Genomic DNA, 17,952 nt, shown 5'->3' on the forward strand with positions numbered 1-17,952 from the left:
TTAAATAAACTAGGACCATGGCAGGCTCTGACTCTCTCCCTCCCTCCCCCCCCCTCTCCTCTCTCTCTCTCTCTCTCTCTCTCTCTCTCTCTCTCTCACTCCTTGTCCACTGGGCTCTGGCTAAGGTAGTGATAAGCAATGGGAGTGTACGGTCTGAAGTGCTTCGAGCGCAGATACATTCTGTGCCTACCTTCCAATGTCAAATAATATGGCAACACTGGCGACACTGGGGCTGTTTCCATGCTGACTTCGGGCTTCGGCTTTGGCGATGTTGTTCACAGTGCTGTTGATACTTGTATCAGCAGTTGCTCAGGAATGGGTGATGGAATCCTTGATGATTGTGTTAGAAGCAACAAAGGAACTGCTGATTCGGCCACTGAGGATGGATGCCCTCACCTGCACGGGAGTGTGGAACTAGTAGCAACATGTGATGTGGTGCCTGAAGAGGAAGGGCTCGGAGGTGATCAGGGCGCACCCGGCCATCCATGCAAACATGAAGGTGATCGTGGTGCCTCAAGCAGAGGCTGTCCTTCATATGGATGTTGCAGAGATGCCTCCCGTGGTATCTGGGATGACATCTGGAATCCATTTAGGGTGACATCCAAAACTACACACCCGGATAGCCGCACGGGTTGATAAACTGATCAAAGGCAACATCAGATGAACATTTGGAAACATACATTTTCATCTGAATTTTGAATGGCCACACAAGGTGTTCTGCCTCACCGTTAGATTGTGGATGGAATGGCGGGGCAAGGATGTGACGGATACCATGGGAATCACAAAATGCCACAAACTCTTACAAAAAAAATTGTGGACCATTATCAGGCACCAATGCTGTGGGGAAGCCTTCAAGTGAAAAATTTTGGACACGGCTGTGATGGTGGCTGTTGCGGATGTAGAAACACAACAAACAACACTCGGAAAATGAGAATATGGAACAACAAGCAACAGCCAATAAACATTGTGAAAGGAGCCAGTAAAATCCACATGTATAAGGTCCCATGCAGTTAGCAGTGTCAGGTCAAACAGAGAGGATGACATGCTGGAAGTTGCTCGGTGCATCGCACTCTGTGAAGAGGAGGCAACCATGTGGGTAACGTCACCTTCCAAGCCGGGCCAAAGCATGTATAAATGGGCCAACACTTTTGTGTGTGATACACCCCAATGACCTGTAAATTCTCTATGGAATACGTGGAGAATCTTCAAAAGAAGCACTGAGGGGGATCACTACCTGACAGGCTTTGTGATCCGTGCCTAAAAGCAGAACACCATCTACAACAGAGGACCGATGTCAAAAGATGTAATAATTATGGAGCACATTGTACACACAAATCTGGCCAATCATGTTGTACTAATGTGTTACCTGCCACACAACGGGATCCGAAGCTACAGCCTATGTGATCTATGAGCTAGTTACAGGAAAACCATCAGCTGTGCAACGACATCAATGTGGAAACGAAGCAATTCAATCTGCAATGTGCTGCTATATCTGGTAACAACACAGAAGGACTGAACAAGGAAACCAATAGGTTATGATCAGTGACAAGGTAGAATTTGATACCATATACACTCCTGGAAATGGAAAAAAGAACACATTGACACCGGTGTGTCAGACCCACCATACTTGCTCCGGACACTGCGAGAGGGCTGTACAAGCAATGATCACACGCACGGCACAGCGGACACACCAGGAACCGCGGTGTTGGCCGTCGAATGGCGCTAGCTGCGCAGCATTTGTGCACCGCCGCCGTCAGTGTCAGCCAGTTTGCCGTGGCATACGGAGCTCCATCGCAGTCTTTAACACTGGTAGCATGCCGCGACAGCGTGGACGTGAACCGTATGTGCAGTTGACGGACTTTGAGCGAGGGCGTATAGTGGGCATGCGGGAGGCCGGGTGGACGTACCGCCGAATTGCTCAACACGTGGGGCGTGAGGTCTCCACAGTACATCGATGTTGTCGCCAGTGGTCGGCGGAAGGTGCACGTGCCCGTCGACCTGGGACCGGACCGCAGCGACGCACGGATGCACGCCAAGACCGTAGGATCCTACGCAGTGCCGTAGGGGACCGCACCGCCACTTCCCAGCAAATTAGGGACACTGTTGCTCCTGGGGTATCGGCGAGGACCATTCGCAACCGTCTCCATGAAGCTGGGCTACGGTCCCGCACACCGTCAGGCCGTCTTCCGCTCACGCCCCAACATCGTGCAGCCCGCCTCCAGTGGTGTCGCGACAGGCGTGAATGGAGGGACGAATGGAGACGTGTCGTCTTCAGCGATGAGAGTCACTTCTGCCTTGGTGCCAATGATGGTCATATGCGTGTTTGGTGCCGTGCAGGTGAGCGCCACAATCAGGACTGCATACGACCGAGGCACACAGGGCCAACACCCGGCATCATGGTGTGGGGAGCGATCTCCTACACTGGCCGTACACCACTGGTGATCGTCGAGGGGACACTGAATAGTGCACGGTACATCCAAACCGTCATCGAACCCATCGTTCTACCATTCCTAGACCGGCAAGGGAACTTGCTGTTCCAACAGGACAATGCACGTCCGCATGTATCCCGTGCCACCAAATGTGCTCTAGAAGGTGTAAGTCAACTACCCTGGCCAGCAAGATCTCCGGATCTGTCCCCCATTGAGCATGTTTGGGACTGGATGAAGCGTCGTCTCACGCGGTCTGCACGTCCAGCATGAACGCTGGTCCAACTGAGGCGCCAGGTGGAAATGGCATGGCAAGCCGTTCCACAGGACTACATCCAGCATCTCTACGATCGTCTCCATGGGAGAATAGCAGCCTGTATTGCTGCGAAAGGTGGATATACACTGTACTAGTGCCGACATTGTGCATGCTCTGTTGCCTGTGTCTATGTGCCTGTGGTTCTGTCAGTGTGATCATGTGATGTATCTGACCCCAGGAATGTGTCAATAAAGTTTCCCCTTCCTGGGACAATGAATTCACGGTGTTCTTATTTCAATTTCCAGGAGTGTAGATAAACAACAGCCAAAGCTTCCTTTTCTTTCTGAGATTACCTAGCTTGAGCAGTAATCAGTATTTGTGAGGCATAAGCAATAGGCCGCCCAGAGGCATTGGGATACATGTGAACCAGTACTGCCCCCAAACCGAACTGTGAAGCGCCCATTGCAAGAACCAAGTGGAGGTCTGGTTGGTATGTCACTAAGCAGGTTGCAGACTGCAACATGGTCTCAAGGGTGTAAAATGGGGTTTTGCAAGCCAGCAACCAGCAAAACTGAGTCCTTTTGCACAGCTACCCGTGTAATGGCTGCACAACCGTCACTGCCCCAGGTAAAAATTTATGGTAGCAGGCAACTTTGCCTGGAAAAAACCTGACGTTCTCTTTCTGACATACAGCATGGAAGTGACACAATAGCAGAAACATGTTGATTCAGGGGCTTGAGACGCTCACGAGAAACTTCAAACCAAGATAAACAATTGAAGGTTGAAAAAAAATTGACATTTTTCTAAATTACACTTCAACCTGGCCGCTTGGAGGACAAGAAAAAAAAGAGACCAGAGATTTGGACAATTTTCCTTAGTGGAGGCATGGGAAACTACAATGTCATCCAAACAGTGCGCACAACCCGGCACAGACGCTTTAAGTTGTTCCAAAAAAACATTGAAAAATAGCAAGAGCACTGGCGACTCTAAAAGGCAACCACAAGTATCAGTGAACTAACATACATTGTGACTCCGATGCTAAAGGAAGTTGTAAATAGGCACCAGCAAGTCAATTTGTGAGAAACACTGATCACCTGACAACTTTGCAAAGAGTTCGTCTGAGCACAGTATCAGATATGTATCCACTAAGACTGTGTGTTCACAGAATACTTAAAATCGCCGCAATGGCATAACTGGTCTAATTGTTTCTTTATTATAACTAAGGGGGCAGACCATCCACTTAATGCAATACGTTGAACAATGCCAGATTCCCTGAGGTGATCTAAATTATCTTTGACTTGTTCCCGAGTACCACTGCAAATGGACGAGCCTGGAAAAAAACGAGGCTGAGCAGAAGGTTTCATGGTAATGCACACATGGAAACTGTTGGCACACCCCAAGCCAGAAGAGAATAAAGAGAAAAACTCAGAACATAATGCATCTTACTGTGTACACAGCACTTATTCAGGCAATAAATTTACTTCATCTGAAATGGTAAAACCAAACAACTTAAAAGTATCTAACCCAAAATGATTCTCCATAGATGCAGTATCTGCAACAAGAAATGTGACTGGACTACTGACTTGTAGATCACTGGGGTGAGAATTGGCTGAGGATAGGAATACCTTGTTTATTGTAATTTACTATCTTTTGGGACACAGGGAGAAGCAGAGAGGAGTCTAAGTCCTTATAAGTTGTGAGTTTACTGAGGTTGCCACAGCTCCTGTATCCATCTGCGTGTGCAGAACTTTACGAAAAAACACATCATCAATGAAGAGCTGATGCAATGTTTACATCCATACCCACATCAAGACTGTTGTGCTGAATTTCTGCATTACAAACAACTGTTGCAATTATGACAGGTAGCAAAGCATTTTGGGCGATCTGGGCACTCATGGTAAATGAAACAATAAGAGCAGGATGGGAGCATGGAACATGTACTTTGCTGTTTACTGGCATGTTTACTTAGTTGTTGCGGCTCCTGCTGGGATCAAAGCTGGGCGTCTTGACACTGTGATCATGTTCGGACCACCAAAACCACGTCTTTCCCCAGTGAACTATCTGAAGTTTGGTGTGGGCGAGAGGATTGGATTGCATGACTCAATTTACTTAACTACAGCTCACGACACCTCAAACGACTGTGCAATAGCTAGAACCTAAGAGAGGGATGGATTTTCACACTGGAGAGCATACCCTCGCATCTTATGATCCAGAGCTAAATGAGTGATAGCATCTCTCACCATCTGATCAGTATACTCTTTATGCACATCGGATACAAAATGACAATGACATAACTCACGGAGTTCAGCTGCCCATAATTGATAGGATTGATGTTCTTGTTTCCTACAGTGGTAAAACTCAATCCGGGGTGCAATAACATGGGTGCACTTACAGTAGTATTTTGAACAGGATCACACTAGTCACCAATCACATTGTAATTAGATATAAGTACAACACAACCACTGGATTGAACACAACTTTGTTCTGTGGAAGCATTTACAACTTGAACACAGTATTTAAGTAACATTCAGCAGGAACCAATTACGTACACAAAGAGCTGTAGCAATACATGTATAGAATACACGTATAGAACGAGGCTAGCGTAGTTCAGCTAGTCATAAATAGAGCTCTCTCTCTCCCTCCCTCTCTCTCTCTCTCTCTCTCTCTCTCTCTCTCTCTCTGTCACACACACACACACACACACACACACACACACACACACACACACACACACACGAGGGGCCCTCTACAGATGGTCTAACAGTGCTGCACGTGTGGTCTTTTGAAAATACATGCAGGCAAATCTGCAGTGGCAGTACAAGAGACAAGATGGCTGGGTGAGGGTAATCATGAAGAAGATGGATATGTACTATTTTATGGTGGGTGTGTGGATAAACATGAATTCATCACTGGTGTTGTGACACATGACAAAGTATCAAATTCAGTTACAGAATTCAAAGCTGTTCACAAAAGAATATCCTACACAGTACTCAGAAACCAAGTAACAGACATCACACTTATCAATCTCCATGCCCCAACAGAGGATAACACAGTTGAGGAAAAGAAAGAGTTCTATGAACAACTAGAACAAACAACTGAGAGCACACCAACTAGAAATATCAAGAGATTGTGAGAGATTTTAATAGAAAAGCAGGAAAAAAAGAATTTTATACACCAACTATAGGAAGGCACAGTTTGCACGACATTACCAATGAGAATGGTCAGAGGGTGAACAACTTGACTATCTCAAAGAACCTTGACTATCTCAAAGAACCTGAGAGTAAGACTGACTGACTTCAAACATAAGAGAATACATAAGGGAACGTGGTGCTCACCGGATGCAAGAACTACCAACCAGATTGATCACACTTTAATGGACAAGCACTATAGCCACAGAGACAGAGACATCAGGTCGTATCCAGAAGCCAACTGTGTATCACACCACTTTCTGATTGTGTGTAGACTTAAACTGATGTTCATCTACATGTATAGGAAGATGAGGGAGACAGCAGAACCTGCTCTGAATGTCAGGAAACTGTGAGAATGTGCATTTAAAGAACAATAGGGTACAGAAATCAAAAACTGTTTTGGGGGCCCTCAAAAACCTAGAACCAAGAGAGAACATAGAAGAAAAGTGGGACGACGTTAAGGTCACGGTACTAAGTATAGCCGAGGATATATTTACATGAAAGAAGAGAATGAAGAAGAGAGGATGGTTCAATCAGACATGCCACAAGGCTTGAGAAAAGAGAAGGAAGATGAGGGAGGAGTGACTGGCTGACAGAGAATGAGCAGAAGAGGTAACATTCTCTCAACATCAGAAGGGAGACAAAGCAAATCTTGAGAACAGAGAAAATATTATATCAAACCGGTTTATTAGACAAATTGTAGCAGAGAGGCACAACAAGAATTCCAGGCAATTTTTCCAATGCATTAAATATCACAAATGTGGATACCAGAGCCATTAGCTTTTTTATTAGGGGTAAGTTTTGTTTATTAATTCTAGGTACTCTTTAGGGACTCTTCTACAATATGATTAGTGGTCAGCGTCCATCATTTGCTACTTGCCAAGAAAATGGCTCTGAGATGTCACAACAGACTGCAAACTGCTGTGTATGCTTGAAAGAATCTTGGGCAAAACTATAAAACAACACATATTAGCAATTAATATGTATCATTTCTTTCAGTACTCCTCATGTGAAGTAAATGACTTTGGAGATATAATTTGGAAAGTTGCTAATTTGGCTCAGCTACTGAGCATGGAAATTTCATCCCATTACAAATGAAACCCACGAAAAAGCCTGCATTCTCATATAAAAACTTGTATTAAATTGAAAATTAGAGCTGCAGTCACCATAAGATAAACCACTGTTGGGATCATTAAACTGTCACAATCGTAAGCAGCAGAAACAAGTGGAGTACCTGTAAGGCACTGAAAGCCGTTCATTATCATTACACGGAGAAATGAAAACACAATTAATATGAATTCACAATCTGGTGCATTAAAACTATGAAGTTAAACATTTAGTACCTGAGATCGAAATAAAAATTATTCATGTTATTTCATTTGCATTGATATGATACGTATAAAAAAATGATCAGTAACTCTTTAATGAAAATGAAATCCAGTATGTTTATGGTTATACATGAGAGAATAGCTAGCCAGGACATACAGAAAATACAAGATGTTCCAGGAGGAACAGTCAATATTCAGGGGTGAGAGAGAAACTATCTTTTGAACCAAAAATCTCATATGGATATATGCCCTATTCTGAATGGTTTACATGACAGAAAGCAATTAATGCACTTTTTTTTGGGGGGGGGGGGGGGGGGGGCTAGTGGCAAGTGTGAAATGTGAGTACTGGTTCACACACTAAAATTGCATTTAATACTCTGTTTCATACTTTAAGGAATTCACATTTACTTTTACTTCATCCACTGTAATCAATTTCCAAAAGCATTCTGATGCATCTCACCATTGCCTATAATAGTATGATCCTAATATGTCTTTTCTGCTATAATACCCACATGAAACAGATGAAGCAAAACAGAAGAAGCTATTATAACTGATTAATTCATTTCCATTCATTCACACATCATGTTCCATAAAGCCCATCTTGAGGACAACCTTCATTCAGGGATGCTGAACTATTAACTTATATATTGTTAGATAGAAACAGCCACTGCAGGTTACTTCTGCAAAGTACATGAGAACAAATTACGACTTGTGTTAATCTCTACATACTGATAATTATGGGATTACTTTTAAATTACTTTATATGTGTTTATGAATATTAGTAGACCAGATCTTCCAAAATGAGCCACTGCTTCTTCTATTCTACTGCTCAGCTGCTGCTTCTAACACGTCAAACTAAGCATTTACCTATCTTCATACAGACCACTACCAGCTTTTAAGATCTGTTTAAGTGAACATTGGAATTTTGTAGAACTTACATCCCCAAGTTCAAATATTTTGACAAATTGTAGGAAAGGGGCTAATGAGGTATTCATTAATTTTGTTTTTGAATATCTGAGCATTTTTTGATTTCCTGCCTGATGTACGCCCTGGAAATGTAAGCAATAGGACAGTACTGACTATGCACATTAAATTTGTTAGCAGTCACATGTGGGGGTCAACACAATGTGTGATTTTTCAGATTGCAAAGCAAGCAGACCTGAGCTTTAGAGTTAACTTATCTTTGTGCTGGTGTCACCTCAGTTTGTTATCCATGCCAGGGAATTTCACACATGGAGTCTCATCCAGTGTATGCACACTGATCTCTACTTCTGGTAATTGTACTTAATTTTTACTAGCTCAGGAAAAACAGCATGGAAGCTGTAATGTCTTGCTTTGTATGTTGTATGCTAATGTCACTACAGGCAGTACTGCATTCCAGTCTCCTAGTTCAAGATGAACACACACCAAGGAAATGTCTGAAAACGTCTTATTAAAACATTCTGTGATGCCACTCATCTGCAGGTTCCAGTTATCATCCTGTGAAAGATGTTGCATTGCAGAATGACTTCTAACACTAGCCTCAATTAAAACACTTCTCCATGATCAAAGATCATTACACATGCTACTCCAAGATTGATAATTATGTCTTCAACAAAAAAATACTGTCAATTTCCAGAGCTCCAGCAGTCAGTACAGCTTTGTTACCTGCGTAGCAGGTGAGGTCATCACTGTACATTACTATCCTTTTATTTCCATTTGTCAACTTGAGAAATCTCCCCATAAGCAAAATTCCAATACAGTGAAATGGAGTATTAAAGGAGGAATTGGTAGCAGATGTCCTCACAGTAACTGAGGCATATACTTCCATTGTTCATACTCTCTACAGTGTCTTACATAATGCCTGATAGATCTATAGAAACCTGGTCAAAAATATCTGCTTCTGATTCCATCAAACTTAGCAAAATTCTGGGTGAATTATTTCTTAAATGCAAGATTTAAAACTTTGGCTATCATTTTGCTATCTTCTACTGCCACTCTCGACTAGTCAACGAGTAAAAGCTTACAACTCACTTAGCAAATGTTTTGCAGAAACAGAATTTCTTGCGTTCTCGGCAAAATCTTTTGCTAAGGTATTATGGTGGTAGTAGTCGTATGCTTCAGGCACCAATCTTTTTATGAATTTTTGGCTATCATAATTTGCGAATTCTGTTTGGAACCGAGAGTGCAGCAGTATGTGCTTCCTCAGGAATTTCTGTATTTTGTTATTAAGCGATGGTGGGTCTTTTCCATCCTTAATCCACTTCCTTGGCACATCTTTCTTCAGGGGCAACTTACAATGTGATTAAGCTTTGCCCATAATTCCTCTACATTCATCATACTGGAACTAAGTGGGATGCTAACATTCAATTATCTGCTTGGTGGATTTATTAACTTTAGTAACCACTGTCACTATGAAGACATGATGATCTCCATGTTTACACCACTGATAAGATCAGACCTGTTTAAAGCTAGAAGGTGTAAAATATTTCCATTGCATGTGGACTGCTGGACTAGCTGCTCAAGATAGTTTCTGGAAAATGTGTTCAAAAGTTCTTCACAAGGTTACCTGTCCATACCACGTTCAATGAATCCACAGACGTCACAGCCTATATCTGGTAGGTTAACATACCTCCAACTAATATTGCATGATCTGGGTATTTCTGCACTACTGATCATGGGCTTCCTTTGAATGATTCTAAAACTGTCACGGTGGAATGGGATGGCCAATAATTAACTTGAGTTCACCTAGACATGTTACATGTGTCCAGATAACTTTACAACAAAAATAATCCATATTTGACAATATAATACAATCGGATAGATAAAAAAAATCTACTCACCAAGCAGTGGCAAGAGGACACACACATAAAAAAAAGTTTTATGTATGCAAACTTTCAGAGCTAATGGCTCCTTCCTACAGCAGAAAGGTTGAAGGGGAAGGCAGAGAGCTGAAGGGAAAGGATTGGAGAGATTTAGGACAATGGAGTAAGTTCGGGAATGTCACCCAGAACCCCAGGTCAGGGGACACTTATCGGACGGGATGCGAAGGAAATAAGTTGATCAGCAGGAGACATTGAATACGAGTGCTGATTTTTTTTTTTTTTTAGGGCGCACAACTTCAATGGTCATTAGCGCCCTGACTACTCTAAGAATGCACCGCGATGCACAAGTTGACAACAACAACTAAAAGGGAAAACACGATAAAAGAGACTGACAGGCATAGGATTAAAAAACAGCATCAAATGTCCTTAGAGAGGTTTGTCAAATTGATAAAACGAAGAACACGAGCAACTGCTCGTGGGTCATCCGCTAAAATGGCATCGAAAGTACTTGGCAGGTTAAGATCTAGATGCAGTGTGTTAAAATCAGGACAGGACATTAAAATGTGTCGAACCGTCAGCAAGTGCCCACATGTGCAGAACGGCGCCGGCGCAGCCGTCAGCAGATGGCGATGGCTGAACCGGCAGTGTCCAATTCTTAACCGGGCCAAAACTACCTCCTCCCGCTGAGAAGGGCGTGAGGAGGACGTCCAAGCCACAGGAAGAGGTTTTAAGGCCCGAAGCTTGTTGTCTATAAGTGCAGCCCAATCGGCATGCCACAGTGATAAAATGCGCCGACAAATGACCCTGCTAAAATCGGACGAAGGGACACAACAAGAAGCTGTCCGAGGCTGGAGGACCGCAGCCTTGGCCGCGGCATCTGCAGCTTCGTTCCCAGGGATACCGACATGGCCAGGAACCCACATAAAGCTAACCGGAGAACCGACGTCCACCAGCTGCTGAAGAGAGCGTTGGATCCGGTGTACGAAAGGGTGAACCGGGTACGGATCACTGAGGCTCTGGATGGCGCTCAGGGAGTCGGAGCAGATGACATAAGCAGAATGTCGGTGGCGGCAGATGTAAAGAACAGCCTGGTAGAGGGCAAAGTGCTCAGCTGTGAAGACCGAACAATGGCCATGGAGCCGGTATTTGAAACTTTGTGCCCCGACAATAAAGGAACACCCGACCCCGTCATTGGTCTTAGAGCCATCTGTATAAATGAAAGTCATGTTGATGAACTTCGAACGAAGTTCCAAAAAACGGGAGTGGTAGACCGAACCGGGGGTAACCTCTTTTGGGAGCGAGCTGAGGTCAAGGTGAACGCGGACCTGAGCCTGGAGCCAAGGTGGCGTGTGGCTCTCGCCCACTCGAAAGGTTGCAGGGAGCGAAAAATTAAGGTGTTGAAGGAGGCGACGAAAGCGAACTCCAGGGGATAGCAGGGCAGAGACATACAACCCGTATTGACGGTCGAGAGAGTCGTCAAAAAAGGAACGATAAGACGGATGGTCGGGCATTGACAGTAGGCGACAGGCATACCGACAAAGCAGTATATCGCGCCGGTAGGTGAGTGGCAATTCGCCAGCGTCAGCATGAAGACTCTCTACGGGACTAGTATAAAATGCTCCGATCGCAAGTCGTAAACCCTGATGTTGTATGGAGTTGAGGCGGCATAAGATGGATGGCCGTGCAGAGGAGTATACAAAGCTCCCATAATCCAGCTTGGAGCGGACGATCGACCGATATAGACGAAGTAGGACAGTTCGATCCGCTCCCCACGACATACCACTGAGAACACGGAGGACATTTAAGGAACGGGTACAACGGGCGGCCAAATATGACACATGTGGAGACCAGCTAAGTTTCCTGTCAAATGTAAGGCCTAAAAATTTGGTTGTCTCCACGATTGGGAGAGCAACGGGACCGAGTCGTAAGGACGGTGGGAGAAACTCTGTGTAGCGCCAGAAGTTAATACAGACCGTCTTCTCGGCAGAAAAACGGAAGCCATTTTCGACACTCCAAGAGTAAAGACGGTCAAGAGAACGCTGAAGACAGCGCTCCAGGACACGTGTACACTGCGCGCTGCAATAGATGGTAAAATCGTCCATGAAAAGGGAGCCTGATACATCAGCTGGGAGGCAATCCATTATTGGATTGATCGCGATGGCGAAGAGAGCGACGCTCAAAACTGAGCCCTGTGGCACCCCATTCTCCTGGCGAAAGGTGTCTGACAGGACAGAACCCACACGTACCCTGAACTGTCGATCCATTAAAAAGGAACGAATAAAGAGAGGGAGGCGACCGCAAAGGCCCCATGTATGCATGGTGCGGAGAATGCCCGCCCTCCAACAGGTGTCGTAAGCCTTCTCCAAATCAAAGAACACAGCCGCGGTCGGGCGGTTCCGCAAGAAGTTATTCATAATGAAGGTCAATAAGGTAACCAAATGGTCAACAGCAGAGCGGCGCCTACGAAATCCACATTGTACATTGGTAAGTAGGCGTCGAGACTCGAGCAGCCAAACCAATCGAGAGTTAACCATTCGCTCCATCACTTTACAGACACAGCTGGTAAGCGAGATAGGTTGATAACTGGAAGGCAAGTGCTTGTCCTTCCCCGGCTTAGGAATCGGGACAACAATAGACTTGCGCCAGCAGGCGGGAACATGTCCCTCAATCCAGATGCGATTGTATGTACGAAGAAGAAAACCTTTACCCGCAGGAGAAAGGTTCTTCAGCATCTGAATATGAATAGAATCAGGCCCTGGAGCGGAGGACCGTGATCGGCCAAGTGCATTTTCGAGTTCCCGCATGGTGAATTGGGCATTATAACTTTCACAATTCGAGGAGCGGAAGTTAGGTGGCCTAGCCTCCTCTGCCTGTTTGCGGGGGAGGAAGGCAGGGTGGTAATGAGCGGAGCTCGAAACCTCTGCGAAAAAGCGGCCGAAGGCATTGGAGACAGCCTCAGGGGCCACAAGGACTTCATTCGCGACCTTCAAGCCAGAAACTGGTGAGTGGACCTTAGTGCCAGATAGCTGGCGCAGGCTACCCCAGACAACAGAAGAAGGAGTAAAACTGTTGAAGGTGCTTGTGAAAGCAGCCCAGCTGGCTTTCTTGCTTTCTTTGATAATACGACGACACTGAGCACATAATCGTTTATAATTGATACAATTCGCCACTGTAGGGTGGCGTTTAAATGTGCGTAAAGCACGTCGACGAGCACGTAAAGCGTCTCTACATGCTGCGTTCCACCAGGGGACCGGTACGCGACGTGGAGAAGAAGTAGGGTGAGGGATGGAATATTCAGCAGCAGCGAGAATGACTTCCGTAAGGTGTGCGACCTGACGATCGCAGCTTGTGAAGGTTTGATCCTGAAAGGTCGCCCTGGAAGAGAAGAGCCCCCAGTCTGCCTTGGAGATGTTCCAACTAGAGCAGCACGGAGAGGGGGTATGCTGCAGGAGATGGATAACACACAGGAAGCGGTCGCTCGAATATGTATCAGAAAGTGCATACCACTCAAACCGGCGTGCAAGTTGGGGAGTACATATAGAGAGGTCTAAATGGGAATAGGTGTGAGATGTGTCCGAAAGAAAAGTAGGGGCTCCAGTATTGAGGCAGACAAGATTGAGCTGGTTGAAAAGGTCTGCTAACAAGGAGCCCCTCGGGCAGGATGCTGGAGAGCCCCAAAGGGGATGGTGGGCATTGAAGTCTCCAGTTAACAAAAATGGTGCAGGTAGCTGAGCAATAAGTTGCATCATGTCTGCCCTGGTAACGGCAGATGACGATGGAGTGTAAACGGTACAAAAGGAAAACGTAAAAGTGGGGAGAGTAATGCGGATGGCAACTGCCTGCAGGCTGGTGTGCAACGTGATGGGATCGTAGTAAATATCATCCCGGACCAGCAACATAACCCCTCCATGAGCTGGGATACCTACCACTGGGGGCAGGTCAAAACGCACAGAGGTGTAGTGTGCCAAGGCAATTTGATCGCATGGGCGTAGCTTCGTTTCCTGGAGGGCTACGACGAGCGGACGGTGCAAGCGGAGCAGCAACTTCAAGTCCTCTCAGTTGGAGCAAATGCTGCGAATATTCCAGTGAATAAGTGCCATCGTAAGAAAAGGAAGATGAAAGAAGGGTCACCTTGAAGGCCGCTGAGGGCCTGGTTTCGAGCGAGCACTGCCGCCGCTATCAGTAGGCGGACAGTCATCGTCCATTTGGTCTATAGGTTCATCGGCCATCTCGGGAGGATGGCCGGGAGGGGGAGCTTCCTCCGCCGGTGAACGGCCAGACGTACGGCTACCAGCGGCGCGGCCAGGCGAAACGGATGACGGCCTGGGGCGGCAACCGCTGGGTGGCGCAGGAGAAGAAATGCGCCGTGGCGGAGAAGGAGAACTGTGCTTCCTATGAGCCTTTTTGGAAGGACGTTTGGTGGAAGTACCGGTCGAAGGCTGGGAGGTCGAGGTACGTAGGAAGTCTGCACGGGGTGGTTCCTTCTTGAAGGCCCGTGCATCTGACTTCAGGGTCTTCGTCTTAGCAGAAGCTGATGAAGGGGCTGGTGTCTGTGGGGTGATGGGAGGAAGAGGAGACGTCGACCGCGCGATCTTAGCACTGGCCGAACGGACGACCGTGGTGCTGAAGGTCAAATCGCATGTCTGGGTTGCTACCTCCCTGGTAGTCCGAGGAGAGGCGAGGACAGTACTGTATTTCTCCGCTGGGAGCAGCGCGGGCTTCCTACTAGCCAATAGCTTGCGAGCAGCCGAGGTGGACACTATCTCTTTGACCCGAATTTCTTGGATACAGCGTTCTTCCTTATAGACAGGACAGTCGCGGGAGGATGCGGCATGGTAACCCTGACAGTTAACACAACGAGGAGACGGAGGTGGACAGTCACCCTCATGGGCATCCCTGCCACAAGTGACACATTTAGCCGCATTGGAACAAGACTGTCGAGTGTGATTGAAACGCTGACACTGGTAGCAGCGCGTAGGTGTCGGGACATAAGGGCGAACAGAAATAACCTCGTAGCCCGCCTTGATGCGCGATGGCAGCTTAACACTATCGAAGGTCAAGAAAAGAGTCCGGGTCGGTAGAAGGTCATTGTTGACCTTTTTCATGACCCTATGGACAGCCGTCACACCCTGCTCAGCGAGGAAAGATTGAATCTCCTCGTCAGTCAATCCGTCGAGGGAGCTAGTATAGACTACACCACGAGACGAATTCAAAGTTCGGTGGGCCTCCACCCGGACAGGGAACGTGTACAGGAGTGTGGCCCAAAGCAGTTTTTGTGCCTGAAAGGCACTCTCAGTTTCTAGTAATAAGGTACCGTTACGCAACCTGGTACAAGATTTGACAGATCCGGCTATGGCATCTACGCCCTTCTGGATAACGAAAGGGTTGACAGAGGAAAAATCCTTTCCGTCCTCAGATCGAGAAACGACGAGGAACTGTGGGGCAGGCGGTAGTACTTTTGTCACTGGTGGCTGGTCACGTTTACGTTTTTGGGCAGAAGTCGAAAGAGATGGAGTAGAATCCATTGTGGAGGAATCCCCCATGATTGCCAGCGTCTCCGATGGCGCGCTCCTTCCTTGTGGGGACCCTCTCACAGGGCACTCCCGCCTTAGGTGAATGTTTACACCTCAGGTCACACCTCCCGAGAAACAGACGGAGGGACCAATCGGCATGGTCAGAAGGTATCAGCTCAGGCAATCACCCCTCCCCGGGCCTGGCCTTTACCAGGGGGTACGCGCGTGCCTTACATGTCTACCCAGGGCGGGGACTTACGTGTTACCCCGTCACCGGCTACGCGTGCGAACGCGTGGGTCGGCCTTCAGGCACGCACAGGGAGGAAGGAAGAAGAGGAAAAAGAAGAGAGAGAGGGAGAAAGAGGACAGACTGTCTCAAACGCCGAGGCGGAGACCAGAGAAGGCAAGGAGAAGAAGGCAAGGAGAAGAAGGCAATGAGAAGAAGGCAATGAGAAGGCAAGGAGAAGAAGGCAATGAGAAGGCAAGGAGACAGAAGGCAATGAGAAGGCAAGGAGAAGTCAAGGGAAAGAGTAAGGAAGACAGTGAGTGGAGAAGAGCAAAGAAAGGAACCAACAAAAGGAAGGAAGAAACGAGAAGTGAAAAACCAAAAAGACCACAATTATAGGTCGTGAAACCGTCTGTCTCCGGACACAGGCGCTAACTACCCCCGTGAGGGGGATGGACTCCTTTTAGTCGCCTCTTACGACAGGCAGGAATACCTCGGGCCTATTCTAATCCCCGGACCCGCAGGGGGGATACGAGTACTGAATTGAGGGGGGATGATCCCCATTGTCGACATGGTGTTTCACATTGGATTGCCTGGTCTGCTTTATCAAGACTCCAGACTTGAATGCACTGAATAACTGACAAAGAATAGCTAACACTCTCCAACACTGTTACTCAGTCAACCTATTGACAACTGGGTAGTAGAGTACTCCAGTGTTTGGTTGGTAATGGCAGTGTCGCATGGTTCTCCATCAACTGCACTGAGCTGACCTTCCTAGAATGGTTCAGCTGTGACTATGCACATACCCTTTAGGAATAAGTTGCAGCTGTCCATACCATCTAGTGACCGACAGCTCCCTTTCTTCAGTTGTGATAGTGATGACTGTCACTGGCATACAGATTTCTTTTGCAAGACTGACTACCTTTTTGCATTTGACTACAGTTCCACAATTAAACTGAGAATCCACACTACTGACTATAACTTATCAATGTGATACCAGTAACATAAGATGTCCTCCATGGTTGAAAAACACCCAAAATAATCATTGTTACACAAACTTGTAGCACTAGCATTATCAATCTTAAGCAGTCTATGACTGCTTGTGTTGCCTGCAAGAGGTCTCATCCACGGATAACATCATAGCTGCATTCTTGTAAAACAGTTAATTCGAAGGACTGTGTTCTGTTATTGACAATTATTGTTACAACACAGGTTGCAGTAAAACCGACGTACTTCCCAGCTTCAATCTTCAGCACAACGATCTTTGAAATATGGAATAATCTTCTTCAGCTGGCAATAACAAGTATTCAATGACACTCATCATGACACCCCAACCTCTGTGTGCTGATGGTGAATGAATGCAGCATATTGGAGAGTCGCCACTGCCAAAGTACAGCAGTGGGCTTTATCCCTCAGGTCAGCTATAGTCACCTTCTGTCACATGGCATGCATACAACTGCCCCATAATTTGACATATAACAGCTTCTTCTTCCTTTATAACAAGCATTGCATACATTTTCCACAATAGAAACATGCGAGCACACTATCCTTCATTCTTGAAATGTCTATTTTTCTGAACAGGAATTAAATTGGTGAGGTAGCAAGTTGAGAATCTAGAATGTTGTCTGTCAGTCATGGCATAAGCATAACCTTTCCACTTCAATTCCTCAATCTTGATTTCCCTTGTAGAGGTAAGTGCCAACAACTGAAAAACTTATTGAATAAACAATGCTGCATTCAAATGGAACTCTTGTTACACATCCTCTGTCATGCCAATCATGAGGTGTCATACATTGTCATATTCCATCACATCTGGGTTCACTATCTAACATGGTGTCAAAACACTCGGTATATAAAACTGTATCTTCCCTCATTGTATTGGGCTCTGTTCCTCAGTTGTCCTATGACTGTGAGGAACAGTTACTGCCTGTTGCCCAACGTTTTCTTAATTTCCCAGCTCGGAATTTTTCCTCACTGTTCTGAAACAACTACTGGGCTTTCAAGTCAAAGTAAAAGTATGCTTTGGTAAGACATATCATTCTATCCTGCCTGCTGCAGTTAACAACATGGACAAATTCCTTCAGCCATTTTATTGTCACACAAACACATTGCTGGATATCTAGTGAGGATTTGACTCACTGTCATATTTGTATACAATAGTGCCTTGACAGTGCAGACTAGGATGTACTGTTAGTACTCATGTTCCTGCCT

General features: G+C 46.1%; 1 protein-coding gene across 10 annotated transcripts in view; it reads right to left on the bottom strand.

Annotated features, from left to right (window-relative positions):
* Nucleotides 1–17,952, bottom strand: part of LOC126161794 (ADP-ribosylation factor-like protein 2-binding protein) — a 114,447-nt gene that overhangs the window by 36,438 nt on the left and 60,057 nt on the right. The gene's annotated exons all lie outside the window — the stretch shown is intronic.

Source organism: Schistocerca cancellata, chromosome 2 (genome assembly GCF_023864275.1).
Source record: "Schistocerca cancellata isolate TAMUIC-IGC-003103 chromosome 2, iqSchCanc2.1, whole genome shotgun sequence".
Classification (NCBI taxonomy): Eukaryota; Metazoa; Arthropoda; class Insecta; order Orthoptera; family Acrididae; genus Schistocerca; species Schistocerca cancellata.